General features: G+C 32.1%; 1 protein-coding gene across 1 annotated transcript in view; it reads right to left on the bottom strand.

Annotated features, from left to right (window-relative positions):
• LOC111054754 (protein takeout) overlaps nucleotides 1-15,892 on the bottom strand; it is a 101,964-nt gene that overhangs the window by 15,000 nt on the left and 71,072 nt on the right.

The following is a 15,892-nucleotide window of genomic DNA, read 5'->3' as shown; positions in this document are numbered from 1 at the left end:
CTACTAACCTAAATACATGGGCGTGACAGTATAAACCGTGCCAACAAAAAGGCCCGCTAAAAACATGGCTGCACTGAGTGCATACACATCCTGGGCGAAGAATATGAGAACCCAGGCTGCTAAGGGTAGAACTGCGCAGTAGAGAAGGGTTGGTTTGCGACCCAGCCTGTCCATTAGGTAACCTGAGGGTAAAGGGCTCAGGGTTTGACCTGCGAAAAAGAAACGAGAACAGTTATCTCACAAAAAAGAAATATCATTATCGATTATTATTAAACGATAATCCAAATGCGATTTCTCAGTATCTAGAAGTATTTTATGCCTAGGTGAAGATGAGGGAATTGATTGATTTTTTCCTTTATTAGGGCGGAGTTAGGACTCCAGGTCCTCTCTGTCACACATCCCTAGGAAATGATTGATAATAAAGTACGATCGGTTTCATTTATGATGTTATCATGAATGTAGACATATAATTGGTACATTGCTCTGTCTTAATGTTATACAAAAGTATGAGACGTAAATACTGTTATACAATATAGTCTGATAATGGGTACATTATTTATTTTGATAACCATATGGAAATGGAACTTTTTGTTACTGCAATTAAAATATTTTTATTGTTGTAGTCATGAAATAGTAGTATCTTCATGACCTGTGTTTTATTGACAGATCAATGTTTTTATGCAGAGTAATATTGAGGGAAATGACTCATGATCAATATTGTATATATTGTAATCTATCAAGGCCAGTAGCATCATTAAAATCAAAAATTTGTTTCCGATATCATGAAAAATTATTGCTTGGAAATGTTATAAATTGCGTTTCAGTTTCTGAATTATTGCACTTTCAAACATTGATATCTTCACTACTACAATTGAAAAAATTGATTCGATGTCCACGTTCCCTACAGTCTTTGATTATTTATTAAGTATAATAAGATTAAATAAATCAATAAAGCTGATACAGACCAATGGTTGATTCATTTATTCGAGTGATTATTGAACAATGGATATTAATTACGATTCTTATTTTTGTATATTCCTATTAAACCCAAGCGAACTGTGAAATGAAGATACCGTTTTATTTCCCAGATATATCTACACTCATTCATAAAATCTCTTCTCTTATATGGGCAACTTAATTCAGATTAATATAAACTTTTACCCTTTTATCAAAACATTTCAATCATTGAACATATTAAACTTTTTCTTTACTACATACATTCATATATACTATACTATTAAACTCATTCAATCAGGTACTTAGTACCGGTTGCAAAAAGACGGGTTATTTTCATTCCTGATCAACTCCAGTAGATCCATCTTTTAGAAATGGTCTTCCCTGATTTAGTTCACGTGAAATTAATCAGGATTGAAATTTAACCGGCTTTTGTGCAACCCGGCCTTTGTGAAGGAAATTAAACTCAATTTACTGTGATTAGATAGAACATTTCTGTATAAACTATGAATGTTATTATAATTTCTTCTTTCGTAATGAATTGTTCATGCTTTTGTACTCCAGAACGAAGCTCGGTCCCCGAAATCTATTTATTGATTATTTTATTTACACATGTAATATGCTATGAAAAATATAATTTATAAACGAAATATAAAAATAGAACTGACATAAATATATGCTATGCTGAATGAAAAGATTGTGTATTGTTCAACCATTGATCTATTAAAATTCGAGATACGGGTTCCGGTTCTTACTCCATTTACACCATTATCAATCACTGGTAAACTAAAACTGCAAGTGAAGAGAAGCAGTATCTATACTGAGGGTCAAGTACCGTTATTGGCGGAAACCTTGAACTGTCAAGGTGAACGTCTACGATTGGCCTGTAAGGTCCACTTCATAATGGATAAAGATAGGAGAACAACGTTGCCGATCCTCCGTCTTGTCAATGCCTTCTATAGACGGTCGCTGATTCAGTTTTATCAATGTAATATTCACTGTTCATTCCAGTTTAAAATAATCAATTATATTTTATTAAGCAAGAAATTATTTTTTCAATAATTTCATTATTAAGATGAAATATTTTGTTAATTTATTATTAATTCTACATTGTTAAAAGACAATCTGGTAACAGAGCAAAGCGAGGAAGAGATAGCGCTATCCGCTTTGTTGAATGATAGACAAGGATAGCAATGCCATTAACAATCAAACACTGCCATTATAACGTGGACCTCACTATAGTAGTTTGTTACTGTATTTTCTCATTTTTTTGGTTCTTCATGTTTCTGTTAACATTTTCTTATTGATTTTGTATATCAACTCCGTAAAAATTCATGATTCTTTTAATCTAATATGTGGAAATAACAGTGATCCCTGACCTATAAACAGCTGAGACATCATCCATGAGCATCGACCTTGGTCAAGGTCACAGGAGAGGGGAGTGGTCCGGGCTCAAGAGGAGGGGAAGGCATGGTGTGGCCCAACCACTGAAAGTGCCGTTTATCAAAACTGCCAACAGTGCTGAAATAATAAAAATAATTAAAATACAATTCTATTCAATTTGATTTAATTCAATTCAAATTCAACTTAATTTCAATTCATTCAAAGAGCTGATATTACAAGAATAAGAATATAATAGAAGAGAATGAGAAGGAAAAAAGTATGTTAAACGTAAAAGTAAAAGTAAAGTAAGTTAAATTAAAAGTAATTGAACTCAATTCAAATTCGGTTCTCTGAGCTGATATTAACTTAAAGAATAACAATATAAATAGAAGCGAATGAGGAGTGGGAAAGTTTGGAATAACTGTGTATGTGAAAGGGGTTGAGCAAGAAAGATAGATAGATAGATAGATAGGCTGCCTTTATTTTAACCTGGAGGGCGAAGTTAGGGCACAGCCGGCCCTCTCTCCCACTTAACCCTACTATACAATTCCAATGCATCTATATCACAACATAAGGAAATAATCTCTTAAATAGAATAATAAGTAATGTGATAAAAAAGTATAAATCAATAATTAAAAAAAAGAGAGAGATAGAGCTGGAAAGGCAGATAATAGAAGCGAGTGAGAGTAACAAAATAATAGAAGAGGAACGAGATGAAGGAAAGCATGATAAAGAAGTACGAGATAAAGAAAAACATTGCAGCAAAAGGAAATGGAAAATATCTTGTTGTTGAATGTACTCATCTATTACATCCAAAAAAATACTGCCTACAAAACTAGGAATTAATGTAAAGATGAGTATACCTATGCATAAAATGGAACAATCTCTTTTTAGTTTTCGTATTAAACAATCGTATATGTTTTGAAAAAAAATTGAAAAATCGTTTCCAGGTGGTTCCGAACCCACCTAAAGCTGTAGGTCCACTCATCTCTCATTATCATCAACACGCACAAGTCTAGAGATCATGTGGGCATCACCCTAAAAAAATGGGATAAAAAAACACCTAGAGCTGAATCTTGTTTTCTTTGTCCCTAATGTTTGTCCAATAACTTGGAGCTCATTTGAGTTTGACCTTAAAAAAATTGGGATCACAAAGATGTCTAGATTTAAATCTTGTTCTCTTTTGTCCTTGATAACAATGCATGTTCAAAAACTTAGTTGATGAATAAAGGAGTATTGATGATTGAATCAATTAGTAAATAATCCTGTACTTGGGAAATGAGTAGTGATGAATAGTTGAATTACTGTAGTTGATGATCCTGTATTTAGAAAGCACAATGTTTATAATTTATTGTTGCAAATACCTGCAGATGCAGCCAAATACTGCTTAAGAATGCTCGCCAAATGATCAGCTTTCTCCGTCTTATTCGTGCTGCATCCCATCACTCTATCATTTGCTAATAATCCTGCGAAACAGATAGACAATAATACTATGAACATTTATGAGGATAATAAAATTGGAGAAAAAGAGTAGCATTTTTATTTATTTATTTCTTATTTATTTACCAATTCACTAGAAATTTACAAAATAACACTTATCAACTAATATACATTGGTGTGGCTGGAAAAAGAAGCCTTGAGCTCCAGCCACGAGTTCGAAAATATTCTTTGAATTATTGGTACATTGGCCGTGATAATATTCTAAAATACAAACCAAAAGATAGTAAACCAAAAATTAGATTAGTATTATTATTAGAGTAGATTGAGTACATCGGTAATGTTTCCAGAGCTATGACAAAAGAAAGGAAGCAATCAGTTTTTGTTTATTGAATTTATTTCTATTATTATTGGCTAAAAATTTGAGATTGTATTCCTTTCAATTGTTTTATGTGTTAGTATTGTTGTATGTGAATATGTTTGAATAGCTTATGCTTGTAAACTACAGCTGTAGAAAGTAAAACGGTTTCTTTCTTGTATTGACTCCTCCTCTAAACTCGGACTTTGTTCCTTATTAGAGGGAGTAATTTTCAGGGAATATATTTATTGTAGAATGTACTTTCTGGAAATAGAATGAACTTTAATTGAGAAATGAATTGAAAGAGTAGGAAAGATTCACAGACCGACATTATGCAATGTGAACAGCTGATAAGTTAGTACTTTCTGTACTCACTTTGATTGATGTCTATCGTACCATTGCCAAATTATTTGAAAAGGTATGTAGAGTTATGATTGACCACATGAATGAGGATGTATTCATTATCAAATCATGGACAAATTAATTTCCTCCACGAATAGAATATGTTTTAGATAGAATTTATTTCTCGTATTATTAACAAGAATAAAAAATCATATCATAGATTTACCGTGTTAGTTGATTACATCTATCTGTTGAAGAATATGTTTGAGACAGATTTATTTCTCGTATTATTAACAAGGATCAACAATCACATCATAGATGTTCCGTGTTTACTTGATTTACATCTATCTGTGAAGGCAGTGGAGAAGGAAATCTAGCAACAATGTCTTCCTATCATTTTCACAGTCTCTTATATTATGAATCTGACTATAGATTGATGTAACTGTCACCAGTCGAGTCCCTTCAAATCTAGCAACAATGTCTTTCTATTATTTTCACAGTATCTTATAATATGAATCTGACTATAGATTGATGTAACTGTCACCAGTCGAGTCCCTTGCCGATCATCATAGCTGATTAGATAACTGGATATCGACTACGAAAAATTGGTAGAGTTTGAGGTTGAACGGTTTATACTCCTATTATTGGATTTATCAGTGAATGAGAGTTTTGTTCAAACATTAAAAATGTTATCAATTTATTGATAAGAAGTTTCAGACCACATCTAGTTTGAACTCTGTCCATATTCTAAATATATTATGTATCTATAAAATAGAATTATTGTACCCTTTAAAATTAATAGAATAATAAAACAGGAATACAAATTGTAACGTAACATTTTGTAATTTGTTCTATTATTTTATTAATTTTAAAGGGTACTATGATTCTATTTCATAAATACAAGAAAGTAGCCCTGAATTCATACATTTTAAAAATATTGTGTATTATATTCAGGTAATAATTTGAATTCATTGTTGTTTCAAAAAAGCAAATTCAGGTAGCTTTTGTGAGGTCCACGATATAATAGCAGTGAAGGAAGATAGGAGAACAGGGTTGCTGATTCTCTGCCTAGCAACTGCCTTCTATAGAACATAGCTGATATCGGACAAGCAGTCGTTAGGTCATGTCAGAGGCCGTGAAATTGATCAGTTGCGACCTGAAAACTCTGACACCAGACCTGAGCCAGCCAGGTCACTCGACATTATTATTATTATCGGTAAATTTATGCACTGTAATATCAACTGTTCATTCTCGTAAAAAATAATCAATTATAATCCATTGATCATGAAAACATATTTTTAAACTATTTAATAAGGGAAATTACTGAGATATTGCAATCATTCAATTTGGATTTTCGATTGATGATTATATTTAATAATGAGTTTCCATTGAGATTGGATGTTTTTTTTTATTAGTTGTATTTTTTTTCATTGTTGAAAAACTCATCTGGCAACGTTGAGAAGCTAGAGAAGGATAGCCCTATCTTCTTTGTCGAATGATAGACAAGGATAACAACGCCAATGTAAATCAAATACTGTCATTATAACGTTGACATCAGTATAGTCCAGAATAATAATTATTCTATTTCCTACAGTATTGTAGGGAAAAAGGCTCAATTTACTTAGAACGTATCCCTCAATTTCTATTGGTGGATAGCAATTTGAACGTCATCATGACACAGAACAGCGTTGACCAATCACAGGCGAGTAGGAGGACACTCCCACTGTTAACGCAATCTCATTGGTCGATGAAACTATTGCTGAAGCAATTGAAACTAAAGCTGCGTTTACATCAAAATTATTGATAGAATGTTAATAACTTAATCCTTATAGATTCTATTAGATTGAACGGAGCTTGACAAACACATATGTTCATCATGTGTAAGATAAGCTATGTTCAATCTAATAGAATCTATAAGGATTGAATTATTAACATTTTGTTAATAGCTTTGGTATAAATTTAGGCTCTAAGGATGCAATTATTTGGCAAATCACCTATAAAGTGGGAGTATTCCCAATATTATAATGTAATGTGATGGATTAAAAAAAAAATGCAGCTTTAGGAATTGAAAAACTGTCATAAATTCGAGATATAAAATATTTTAATATTACGTAGACCTTACTATAATATTATTCTTATTTATAATTATAATCTTACAGCAGTTTCATTCATTCATTCATTCATTTTATTATTATTTGCATGAAAATCCTATAACTTCAGTCCAATAATCTCTAAATCCTATTAGATCCTCTGAACTCAGTATTCTTATTCTCAATAAGTCCACTAATAATGTTTATAAAATGTTGGAAAATTTATAGCAAAAAACAAGTGAGTCCAATATGTTGAATAGAAGCGCATCGATCCTTATTTTGCAACATTCTCATACGAAGTATCATTAATCATACTCCGGTTTTGGACAGATTTTCACAAGAATTATTCAAATTTATGTGAATATTCACAGCAGTCATTACTCTTGCATTATCATCGGACAACTAAAAATATTAACAGTAGTTGTTAATCCTTTTCTGAAACTTGTAAGATAATTAGTATAGTTTTTCGAATGATTAGTTGATTTTGTTCAACTTTGAAAATTATTCGACTCAAATTTGAGGAGCTCAGTTTTTTAGGAGAATTATCAACTTTTCAATTATTTGAATAGGATATATTTTATATATTATATATTTTTTTATATTTGTGAATAGGATTATGCCGTACTGTGTATATTTCGTCTTGCTCTGAGTATGTTTCTTAAGTTTTAAATTTTTCGCGAAAAATGATTCATATAAGAATGCTTAGAAGCATGAAATGATTTTGTGGAGCTAGAAAAGGACAGCACTATCTGTTTTGTCAAATGGTGGACAAAGATAGCAACATCAATATTAATCAAATACTGCTATTATAACGTGGACCTCACTATAGTATATGAGAAAGCTCATACCAGTACAGCTGAAGAAGAAAAAGAACAGAATGAGATAGAGGGGGAGAGATTGATTGAGTACTTTATTTATGTAGATTACAATAATATACTGGCTTATACACTATATACAATAGCTTACAATACAGCAAAACTATAGATGAATTTACATAATATAGACTAAGAAAATAATTATTGAACTGTATATGATATGAAAAAGCAATTTGTAATATAATAACTATAGATAATATATTGTTATGCATCTACATAACTTGGCGGAGCTTTGGACATATCAATGTCTATTCTTCGGAAAGAATATTAAAAATATCCTCCTTCAAAAACATCAATGTCCTCCGGAAAGAGAGAGAGAGAGAGGAGAGAGAGAGAGAGAGAGAGAGAGAGGAGAGAGAGAGAGAGAGAGAGAGAGAGAGAGAGAAGAGAGAGAGAGATATAATTGATATAATTGCAAATCATATGAATATGATCGGGATAGAACAACAGGCATAGCCCCAAAATATTCTTTTCCCAAGCCTTTCATCTACTAATGTTCTACGTGAAATCAATCATAATTTTGTTCAATTAATTTTAGAATTTATCAGTCACGTGAATTTATTTATTTGATGAATCATTCCAATATTTATAATTAAGATAAACTTGAAATAGAGATAAACATAATTATGACGACGGTATTATTCTTTTAATAGAGATTTACATTGGGGAGTATGATATTATTATGCAAGTTGTTCATATCTTGAATAAATATAATTTGTACAGTGAACTCAATGTTCTATGACTGTTCTCATACTGACTGTAGTAAGATTAACTTCAAACTATTAGTGTGAACACTCCCATAAAAAACAATGCTATTGATATTTGAGCAATAGTTGCCAATGTGTGAACCCTCCCATAAGAACTAATGCTACTCATTTTTTGTCTCTGTGAATTCCTGATAAATTTTATCAAAGCTTCCCATTCAACCAACTCAGTAGGTCCCACAATATGTTCAATCTGTCTAATTCTGGAATGAACTGGATTTTACTTTCCTTGCCCTATTACCATAGGCGAGGAAAGTATAGCTTTCCGAAAAAAATTAAGGTACCCCAATTTCTAAATTTCTATACGTTTCAAGGTCCCCTGAGTCCAAAAAAACTGGTTTTTGAGTATTGGTCTGTATGTGTGTGTGTGTGTGTGTGTGTGTGTGTGTGTGTGTGTGTGTGTGTGTATGTGTGTGTGTGATTGTGTGTGTGTGTGTGTATGAGTGTATGTGCGTCTGTGTACACGATATCTCATCTCCCAATTAACGGAATTTGAGACTTAAGGTCCTTTCACTATAAGGTTCCGACACGAACAATTTCGATCAAATGCAATTCAAGATGGCGGCTAAAATGGCGAAAATGTTGTCAAAAACAGGGTTTTTCGTGATTTTCTCGGAAACGGCTCCAACGATTTTGATCAAATTCATACCTAAAATAGTCATAAGCTCTATCAACTGCCACAAGTCCCATATCTGTAAAAATTTCAGGAGCTCCGCCCCATCAATGCAAAGTTCGATTCTAGATTCCCAATTATCAGCCTTCAGATACAATTTAAACAAACAAAATTAAGTGGAGTAGATTGAGCATGAAAATCTCTACAATTAATGTTCAGTAACATTTTCACCTAAAATTGAAAATAAGCTTTAAATTCGAGAAAATGTGATTATTCAATTGCAAATTATTGTTGATTCTATTAAATCAGTCACTATGAAGAGATAGCAGACCTCATGTGTGTCTCCAGCGTTATTGCCCTGTCACCAGCTGGCTCAAATCTTTGAATAGTAGACTTGAGATGTGCGGGAACACTAGCGTCAGGTGATCAATTTTCATAATGGCAAGGAAAGTTGTGTGAGTGCGCCACACCAGATTTTTGTCTACAGATGGAAATTATCTGCATTTACTACAGATTACAGCATTCATTTGGATTTTCGTTTGAATTATTAGTTTTTTTAAAATATTATTGAGATTCCTATTCCGTTTGACAGAAATTTGATATTGACAGAAATGTGAGCATCGGTGGAATAGAAGCATTTATGTTATTCATAAGGAATGGTTATAGTTAGAAGTAAATCTCAAAATATGTTCTTGGACTAACTGAAGATACTTACTCTATTTTTTAAGGTTTCTGAAAGTTTTAAAATACAATAAGATATTATATCAAGTAACCTTTCAATCAAACTGAAATAAAAACACACATATATTGTCAAATTCTAGTTTTATTAATTTGTGCAGAACCATGGTTTCGTGACCACACAGGTCAGATTTTCAAGCTGACTCAGTTTGGCTAATGTAGAATTTGACTATATATGTGTGTTTTTATACCATTATGGAACGGTTCTACAACATTGACAGTGGCTCAGTCGAATTTATTCTATCAACATTTATTCTATCACTAGTAGTTCTGTGAAAAGTAGACCTCACGCAGAATTCTCATCCACAAGTACCAGATGTCAACTGTTTCAAATGTTAACAAACTCAGTTCACGTTTGAATTTGTATTTCATATGATATAATTCATCCAGTTCCGTGATGATCTTTCTATGTGATGAAAATTAATTTTTTAGAATCAAAAATATAACAATTTCTCCAGCATTATTTAGGTAGTTCATTTGTTTATTTTTATTCACCTATTAAATTAGTTTTTTCGAATGTGAGAATATTGATACTGATGGGCACGCATAATAATACCATGACTGCAAAACAAAATATTGAAACCAAAGACTTTAAAGCTACGATTTGACCAAATTTATTAAAAAAATGTTAATAACTCAATCCTTTAAGAATATATTAGATTGAACATAACTTATCATACACATGATGGACATATGTGTTAGTCAACTTCCGTTCAATTCAATAGAATCTATAAGTTATAACCATTTTGTTAATAACTTTGGTGTAAACCCAGCTTAAAGATGCATACCTCTTTAATGTCTGATTGAAACTATAGACCTTATACAAATACAGTAATCAAAGACCTTAAATATATATAGACCCACAATGCCTAAGCCTTCCCAATGATAGCTCTTGCTTGAAATTGAAGGCCGCCATTGGGGTATTCTAGCATGAGATATTATATCTATATATTTGTAATACTATAGATTACAAAGGCATTGATATGTAATAATCAGACTTATAGGTTGTCCCCTCAATGGCCGATTTCAATTCCAAGTACGACACTAGCGCTGCATGTGAGTCTATGCATCTTTGAGGTTTTTGACAGTAATAGACTGGCTTCTCCACACATCTGTGTAATCACTTGTCAGCTGATTTATGATGAATAATTCTATAGTCTGTCTTTTACTCTAATATTGGCGTATGAAGGAGGCTCCTTTTTCCTTTTATATTATCCTTGAAATGCAAAATTACCAAAAAATTTGTATATACGTCGACGCGCAATTAAAAAAGGAACATACCTGTCAAATTTCATGAAAATCTATTGCCGCGTTTCGTCGTAAATGCGCAACATATAAATATATAAACATATAAACATTAAGAGAAATGTCAAACCGTAGACTTGAATCTTAGACCTCACTTCGTTCGGTCAAAAACACAGTGTTGTGGTAAAATAAAAAGGTATTGATAAATTTTACTGTGTTTCAATAGCGGAAGATACTTGCTTCAGTGCCCTAACTTCAAACAAAATTTCACCAAAGAATGGTTGATAATTGGGGAGGAAAATTATATTTTTGAAATGGATAGCTAGCGTTCAAGAGAAAAGAAATGGACCTAGCCTTCTCATCTATAGAGAGATTCACGTTATAATATCAGTATTTGATCAACATTGGTGTTGCTATCCTTGTCTATCATTCGACAAAGAAGATAACGCTATACTCCTCTAGCTTCGCAAGTTTGCCAGATCGTTTCTCAACAATGTAGAAATATAATTAATTAACAAAATATTTTATTTCAATCATAAAAATTCATTTTTCAATCATTGAAAAATATATTTCTTGACGAATAAATTATAACTGGTCACTTTAAACAGTCAATATCTCATCAGAGATATTTTGGTAGAGAGTTAGTGGGGAGGATATTTTTAATATTCTTTCCGAAGAATGGACATTGATATGTCCAAAGCTCCGCCAATTTATGTAGATGCATGACAATATAATTATTATCTATAGTTATTATATTACAAATTGCTTTTTCATATCATATACAGTTCAATAATTATTTTCTTAGTCTATATTATGTAATTCATCTATAATTTTGCTGTATTGTAAGCTATTGTATATAAGTGTATAAGCCAGTATATATTGTAATCTACATAAATAAAGTACTCAATCAATCAATCAATCAGATGTTCCGGTATCAGTCATCCTCCATAGAAGGCAGTGACAAGGCAGAGAATCGGCAACGCTGTTCTCCTACCTTTCTACTTTCTCCTACCATCAAAACGTGGATCTCACTATTCTATTCCATATTATGATATTCTATAAATTAATTATACTGAGCTGTATAAGATACATATTTGGTGAATTTATAATATATTATATATAATATTTTAGTTAATACTCACAAAAAAGGTTCCAATAATCCTCTCCTTATTTCTCAAGCTGTGATAAGATGTTCTTTCCTTTTCTAAGACTGTAGATGACTCAACAAAAACTGATCTATCTGTGACACTAAAATTGAATCATTTCCTACCACCAATAGAGTTCCTGAAGTTAAAACACTCCTAAATTTACACTCAAACTTCAATTTACTATAATAATTCTCCATAGTAGAAACTCTTTTAACGTCTATTGGTAACTTCAATTAACCTACCTCCTAATAAAAAACATGAGCTTTGAAAGTTACACTAAACTTTTAACAAGTTCGTTTTGGCTTTGTGTAGAAATAACTCAATTTTTTGAAGTTTCACTTGAGTTTTTCAACTCTTCACACGAATTTTCACAACTTTCAAGTAGAATCTATAGATTTACGACACGTTTCAACCATATAAATCACAGAATATCAATATTTTCCGAGAGTGTAAAGAGCTCTACTTCAAACAAAGAATACAAAATTTCCGGAAGTACAAATTCTAGAATTTCACGTAAAATTTATCAACTTACGAGTATTTGAAACTGGTTTGTGATTGGCTAACAACCCTGAAACATACCGAATTTGAATTTTTAGAGGAGAATGGAGTTAATTCTAGAATGAGACAGAGCTACTGTCTTGCCCTGACCACTGATTACTGTATAGCAAGTTGGAGATGGAATATCCCTCCCTCCCTCCCACCTCACCGTCCACTGATAGATTATCTATTGCAGCTTCTTCCCCTCTCCACCACCTACTAATATTTCTTTCTATTCTTCTTCTTCGGCTTTTTCTTCTCCATTCACTCTGTCTCTGTAGTTTGTATTATTCTCGCTTCTCATTCTCAGTTTCATTTTATCTCTCTCTTGACTTGTAAACTTGATCTTCTTTTCAGTTACCTTTTTCTTTTTCTCCTCCTTCTTCTTCTTCTTCTTCTTCTTCTTCTTCTTCTTCTTCTTCTTCTCTTTCGTCTCTCTTTTCTTCTTTTTTCTTCTTCTTCTTCTTCTTCTTCTTCTTCTTCTTCTTCTTCTTTTTCTTCTCTTCTTCTTCTTCCTCTTCTTCTTCTTCTTCCTCTTCTTTTTTTCTAATTCTTCTTCTTCTTCTTCTTCTTCTTCGTCTCTTCTTCTTCTTCTTCTTCTCTTCTTCTTCTTCTTCTTCTTCTTCTTCTTCTACTACGCCTTCTTCTCTTCTTCTACTCCTTCTTCTTCTAATTCTTCTTCTTTTTTTCTTCTTCTTCTTCTTCTTCTTCTCCTTCTTCTTCATCTTCCACTTCTACTTCTACTTCTTCTTCTTCTTCTTCTTCTTCATCTTCTTCTTCTTCTCTTCTTCTTCTTCTTCTTCTTCTTCTTCTTCTTCTTCTTCTTCTTCTTCTTTTCTTTTTCTTCTTCTTCTTCTTCTTCTTCTTCTTCTTCTTCTACTACGCCTTCTTCTTCTTCTACTCCTTCTTCTTCTAATTCTTCTTTTTTTTTTCTTCTTCTTCTTCTTCTTCTTCTTCTTCTTCTTCTTCTTCTTTTTGGTAGAGAGTTAGTGGGGAGGATATTTTTAATATTATTTCCGAAGAATGGACATTGATATATGTCCAAAGCTCCGCCAATTTAATATGTAGATGCATAACAATATAATTATCCATAGTTATTATATTACAAATTACTTCTTCATATCATATACAGTTCAATAATTATTTTCTTAGTCTATATTATGTAAATTCATCTATAATTTTGCTGTATTGTAAGCTATTGTATATAAGTGTATAAGCCAGTATATATTGTAATTTACATGAATAAAGAACTCAATCAATCAATCAATTCTTCTTCATCATCATCAACTTCTTCTTCTTCTTCTTCTTCTTCTTCTTCTTCTTCTTCTACTTTTACTTATATTTCCACTTCTACTTCTACTCCTTCTTCTTATTCTTCTTCTTCTCCTTTTTTCCTCTCTTCTCCTCTCTTCAAATTTTTTCGCCAAATAGATAACAATACCATAGATAAATACATTTCATGATACAGTATCTAAGCAATTGGTGAATAAAAAATACATACAGAACTTAAATATTATATATTCAGTCGGTGGGACCTTCCCGCAAGGGACTCCCCACCAACAAAAGCCATACGAATTTACTTTTTTTTCTACATACAGAACTCAAATTCCAATTCACACATAATCTAAATCAACAAATAATATATTTCTTCTTTCGTTTCGTCCTGTTTTCTCTTTGACACCTTATTACTCTAAACCCTTCATCCTCCACCCCTCAAGCTCCTCAACCACTTAATATTTCCTTCTCCTTCACTTCTTTTCTCCTTATATTTCTCTTCTTTTCTCCTTCTACTATTCCCCTTTCTTCTCCGCCATCATTTTTTCTCTTTCTTAGCTTCCTCTTCTCTCCTCGACCCTGTTTCCTTTTCCTTCCTTCCTTCACCTTCTCTCTTTCTATTCTTTTCTCCTTCTATTTCTCTCCTTTTCTCCTTCCACTGCTCCCCTTTCTCCTCCACCTTAATTTTTTCTCTTTCTTGTCTTCCTTTTCTCTCCTCCACCCTGTTTCCCCCTGTTTCTTTTTCCTTCCTTCCTCCACCTTCTCTCTTCATCCCTTTCCTCATCTCTTTCTCTCCTTCTACCTCTTCCTAAATTGCGTTCCTTGTAATTCCATCAATGTCTCCTACACTTTTACGTTTAAGGGCCGTTTGCATAGTGACAGTTTAAACTAAATTTCATTCTAATCTGGATTAAATTTGTATCAAATCTCGGTTGTTATAATGTGTTTCATTTTGAGTTTAAGCCACCAGCTGATTGAATAGAGTTTAAGCTTTGACTGTGAAAACGTCCCCTAAGTAGAAGAATATTCTATTCAGATAATGACAGAAACTGTTGAACAATTATTTGATTCTTTGTTAACTGCCGGCTTAGATAAGATTACGAGGGAAACATTTGTCTACAATATTATTATTATCAACTCTTTCGTTCAATTTAATGTGCATGAGTCTACAACCTATATTACATAGTTAGTTCATCTTCTATTATGGAAAAAATCAATAAATTACAAGTAAAATTTCAATAACAATATAATAATATCATAGAGAAACAATAGCGTAACTAGATATTCCATGTTATAGGGCGTTTATGTCGCAACGTTTACTGTTATCTCAAGCCGATTACTGTCGATTTTTACTGTTTTGACCGGGTAAGAGTGTATGAACGGCACAATATAAGAGACTACCAGCGTCATAAAACTTCACAGGAAAGAACTACGTGGACTATCAGCTTGGGATAACAGTAAAAATTGCGACATAAACGTCCTATACCATGGGATATCTACTTATGCTATTGTTTCTCTATGATAATATTCACATTGGTTAGTGTCTCTACCTTCTAAATTTCTTTCCATTGTTCTCCCATGATAACTTCTTAGGTATAATCTATTAGTCATCTGCTTCTACTGACTTCCACGATATAGACATGGTTGCCTGTTTCGGTCTTTAAAATAGCATTTGAAAGTTGGAATTTATAAAACATTTAATAATTAAAATTTATCTTTATCTACGTCAGACGTCTCTCTCACCTGCTGGTAATTCATCACTGGAAATACAAAAGATCCTTTGAGTCTCTTACACTCTTTCTGTGCATTCGCTGTTTAGACTTGCTAGAATAATTTCAAACATAACGACAGTATTCTATAAACAAAATGATAGTATTCTATCACATATTCATACTTACACTGATGATGAAAATGTAACTAGAATATTTATTTATTTGCATAAATACATACATGGAGACAACAGGTTAAACCCTTATATGTCTCCTTGAATCATTAGATTTACAATAAACAACAAACTGAGAATAAAACAAGAGTAAAATAAAATAAGAGGAAAATAAATTATATAACAAAAAAGCGCCTTAAAATAGAAATATGTTTTTTTATTAAAAAAAATCCTATCTTATATTTATTGCT

The sequence above is a fragment of the Nilaparvata lugens genome, chromosome 13 (assembly GCF_014356525.2).
Source record: "Nilaparvata lugens isolate BPH chromosome 13, ASM1435652v1, whole genome shotgun sequence".
In the NCBI taxonomy this organism is placed as follows: Eukaryota; Metazoa; Arthropoda; class Insecta; order Hemiptera; family Delphacidae; genus Nilaparvata; species Nilaparvata lugens.
This window is presented reverse-complemented; position numbering and strand designations above follow the sequence as displayed.